Genomic DNA, 4974 nt, shown 5'->3' with positions numbered 1-4974 from the left:
ACCCAGGTTAACGTTCCCATGTGCCCTTTCTTGGGACTGGCAGAGCTGGGCTCCTGGATGTGAAACCCAGGGTGATGCTGTCAGTTCCTGCTCTCACTGGATTCCCCACTGGCTTCCTTGCTGCCCCAGGAATAAATAGACTTGATTTTCCTCCTGGCAGTATCTGGGTGTTATTTCCATCTGGCCTTAGGGAGCCCCTCCCAGGAAACAAGCAGGAATGAGGTAGACTTTCAGGTGTATGGAGAGAAGGTCAGGGATGCAGGAGAAGGGGCTGGGGCTCCCCAGAGCCAGGAGGTTCCTCCTCTGCTGGCTGATGGGGAGGCTGTGTCAACCCTTTGCACCAACCGTATCCCTGGGATTACAGAAAGAGACCCCTGCTCCCTGCAAAGTGACTTCAAGTGATGAAAGAATGGATGATCTGGCTTGACCCAGCCCTGGTTGCATCCTCCACATGATATAGTGAATTAAGAGCCTACATGTCATAGGAGTGGCTGGAGCAACAGGCTCCAGGCTGTGTTGAATGGTACTCAGGACAGCACTCTTGAGCTGTGATCCAGGATCTGGACGCCCTTGTTTCTGCTTAGTGGCTTTTCAGCACCTCAAAGCTATTGCCTAAACTCACGGGTGCTGCTGGGGAAACACCTGGCTGTGATGCCCAGAGCTTCAAATACACCCAGAATTCCAGCTGCAATTCCGTGTGGGAAAGGCAGTCTGAATCTTCCCAGCCTCTGCAGACAAGGAGGCCCTCAGTGGAGGGCAATGATGCCAAGCGTCCTGCCCATTCCTCATGGTTCCCCCTTGCCCCCAACTTATTATAACTGCTTATTACAACCCAAAATGTCTCCCACGGCTCAACCGCCAAGTCCTCAGCTGTACGGCTCACCACTCTCTTCCCTCTTACTTGTGCCCCAGCATGAGTGTCTGTGCCCCCCTCATCCACAAGTTCCAGGGTTCATGCATGATGGTTTCTGTCTGACCCTCTCTCCAATCTCTTCATGTGCGTTCTATTCGCGGCCCCCGCACCACCCCCACAGCAGCTTTCAGTTTAAATGTTGCCCACATGAAATGTCCCTGAACTCTGAGGGTGTGGTCTGTAACCTCATTACATCCTGATAGCACCTTGGACGTCTTCTCTTGAGCACTTTTCACAGCTTTTTTTGTGTGTGTGGCTTTGTTGTCAAGGAAGACACTTGAGAATTAGAGCCAGTTGTGCTTCTGATGCTCAGTGAGAAGGGAATGAGTCGTTTCTGGGACCAAACAGATCAAGGGTTTCAGATTTCGGTGAACCACACCAACCTTCGCTCTGCACGAGCAGTTGGGAATCAAAATCACACTATAAAGTGAAGATACTCAGAGAATGTATCATTCCAGAAACAGATCGAATTGGTCAGCACTAGAGGTGTGGACAGTTCCTGCTGTTCTTTGGACACACACCTCCCCATTCAAATGTTTTTACTTTTCTTTTTTTAATGTGTGTGGAAAAATACACCTAACATAAAATTTACTATTTTAACCCTTGTATATTGTACTGTTCAGTGACACTTTGTACATTCAAGATGTTGTATAACCATCACCAGAATATTTTCTTCGCCCCAGAAGGATAATCTCATACTCATTAAGCAATCACTGTCCATTCCGCTGTCCTCCCAGCCCCTATAAAACTCTGATCTGCTTTCTGTCTCAATGTTTTCACCTGCTTTGAAGTTTTCCTATAAATTATGAAAGATGTGGTGGTTTGCGTCTGGCTTCGTTCACTCATCACAGTGTTTTCAAGGTTCATCCGTGCTGCAGCATGTATCGGTACTTCATTTCTTAAGAGAAATAATATTTCATTGTATGGGCGTACCACATCTTTTTATCCATTCATCACTTGGTGGACATTTGTGATGTTTCCACCTTTTGACGCTTGTGAAAAATGCTACTATGAACATTTATGTACAAATGATTGTTTGAACATCTGTTTCAATTCTTTTGGTTATAATCCAGGAGCAGATTTGTTTGTTCACATGTTTAATTTAGTAAGGAATGAACAGTTTTCCACAGTAGTTGCACCACTTTGCATATTCACGAGCAAAGTGTGCAGTTTGCAATTTCTCCATATCCCTGTGAACACATTTTTTTTTTTATCATTTAAAAAGTACCACCATTCTAGTGGCTATACAGTGGTAATTCCTAGTAATTTTGATTTGAATTTCCCTTAAAACATGACTTTGATCATGTTATCATGTGCTTATTGGATATTTGGATATCTTCTTGGAGAAGTATCTATTAAGTCCTTTGCCAATTTTAAAATTGTATTATTTATCTTTTTGTTATTCAGTTGGAGTTCTTTATATTCCAGATCGTTATTAGCTATATGATTTTCAATATTTTCTTTTATTATGTGAGTTGTATTTTCACCTTCTTGACAGTATCCTTTGATACCCAAAATTTAAAAAATTTTTTAAAGTCCAATATATGCTGGGTTTTTTTTTTTTCCCTTTGCCTCTATGCTTTTGGTGTCATATGTAAGAAACCATTTTGAAATCTAAGGTCATGAAGACTTACTCCTATGTTTTCTCCTAAGACTTTTCTAGTTTTAACTCTTACATTTAGGCCTTTCATCAACTTTGATTTAGTTTTGTTTATGGTGTGAGGTAGAGGTCCAGCTTCATCCTTTTGCCTGTGGATATGCATTTGACCCAGTCTGCCACATGTTGAAAACCTCCTCCCATTTTGTATGGTCTTAGGACCCTCATTGAAAATCAATTGGCCAAAGTCCATTTCTCCATCAGTCTGTAAGGACATTGTTGTTGAGCTGTCAAGGTGAAAAACTACCATGGCTTCCAGTTCTTTGACAAAACCTCAGATGTGTGACGTTCTGGCCAAGAATCTGTGATTTCATATTGTTGGAGCATTCATTGTCTCCCTGAGAGTTGAAAATGCAGATTTCTACAGAAATTATTTTTTAAAAAGAGACTCTTTTTAAAAAATTAATTAATTAATTTATTTGGCTGTGTCAGGTCTTAGTTGTGGCACGTGGGCTCTTTGTTGCGGTGCGTGGGCTTCTCTCTAGTTGTGGCACACAGGCTGTAGAGTGCGCGGGCTCAACAGTTGCGATGCGTGGACTTAGTTGCCCCACGGCATGTGGAATCTTAGTTCCCCAACCAGGGATTGAGCTCACGTCCCCCGCATTGGGAGGCGGATTCTTAACAACTGGACCACCAGGGAAGTCTGTCTACAGAAATTATGATTCTATAAAAGATTTTGAGGAGATGAGGAAGGCTGGTATCTTTCAGAGTGCAAAGTGATTTTGGAATGCAAAGAATTTCTTTGGGTTGAGTTCTGTGGAAGTTTGTCACTTACCTGTGTTTCTGAACTATGAAACTATGAACTATGAATATCTGGGCTAAGGAATAGCTTCTCTTGATAAATAAAGAATTAACAAAAAAATCAATTGGCCATAAATGCATGAGTTTATTTCTGGAAACTCAATTCCATTCCATTGATCTATATGTCTATCATTATGCCGGTACCACACTGTTTTGATTACTGTAGCTTTATAATAAGTTTAAAATTGGGACTTGTGAGTCTCCCAAGAGTGTTCTTTTAAGGATTCCTTGAGGTATTCAGAGTCCCTTGCAATTCCATATGAATTTGAGAATACGCTTTCACATTACTGGAAGAAGGAAAAAAGTCATTGGGGTTTTGCAAGGGATTGCATTGAATCTGTTGATTGCTTTGGGAATAATCTAAACAATATAAATGATAACTGATTTGGGAGACGTGAAGAATATGAATGAGAGAATGGGAGAAATTGTGCTGGGTACTTGGTAAGCAATAGATGACTTTAGAGGTGATTGATGTGACCAAGATCGTTACCATACTAATTTGTTTTGTTGCCATTCTGGACAAAAAGTCCACACCAGATTTTAAGTAGATCTGAGGGAGAGGGGAGTAGTTTTTCCTCTGAGAGAAGCCAGTTGGGATCAGAAGATGAAAGAGCTGCTCCCCTGAGGGAGGCTGACAGTGCACATTTTTGCCTATACTTCTTTTTTTTTTTTTTTTTGTATGCGGGCCTCTCACTGTTGTGGCCTCTCCCGTTGCAGAGCACAGGCTCCAGATGCACAGGCTCAGCGGCCATGGCTTACGGGCCCAGCCGCTCCGCGACATGTGGGATCCTCCCGGACCGGGGCACGAACCCGCGTCCCCTGCGTCGGCAGGCGGACTCCCAACCACTGCACTACCAGGGAAGCCCGCCTATACTTCTTTTATTTTTTAAAATTATTTATTTTTGGCTGCATTGGGTCTTCATTGCTGCGTGTGGGCTGCTCATAGTGGTGGCTTCTCTTGTGGAGCACGGGCTCTAGGTGCGCTGGCTTCAGTAGTTGTGGCTCGCGGGCTCTAGAGCTCAGGCGCAGTAGTTGTGGCACACGGGCTTAGTTGCTCTGCGGCATGTGGGATCTTCCCAGACCAGGACTCGAACCCCTGTCCCCTGTATTGGCAGGTGGATTCTTAACCACTGCGCCACTAGAGAAGCCACTTGCCTATACTTCTTTTCGCTTTTTTTGAGATGCATGATGCATGTATCTCAAAGATGCATTATGATGTAATGTCTATTTTTCCTAATAGATGCCGCCAGGCAGTCAGTAAAATCAAAAATAGAGAAGATTCTGAGCCCCATCCCAACTTGCTCACTCCTGGCAGGGCCCTGATGCTGTTGGTAGCCTGGGTTTCCAGTGCCCAACACAGGGCTGAGTCCTATGTTTGTGGGGTGGGGAAGCAGGGGAGAGATGGCTGGGAGGGAGATCCTTCTGCAAAGAGGGACCCTGAGGCCTTCCCCAGTGTATGAGATCCCAACAGGCCTTGCTGAGGAGCAATATTACAGGGAGGACAAGGGAGATGTCTGGAGAGAGGGAGAGATTTGAACTTCAGGCGCCAGTTCTCAGTATGTCACAAAGACGTGTTGAGTTAGATACACACTTCCTTCATCCA

Source organism: Delphinus delphis, chromosome 20 (genome assembly GCF_949987515.2).
Source record: "Delphinus delphis chromosome 20, mDelDel1.2, whole genome shotgun sequence".
Classification (NCBI taxonomy): Eukaryota; Metazoa; Chordata; class Mammalia; order Artiodactyla; family Delphinidae; genus Delphinus; species Delphinus delphis.
Note: the sequence above shows the minus strand (reverse complement) of the source record.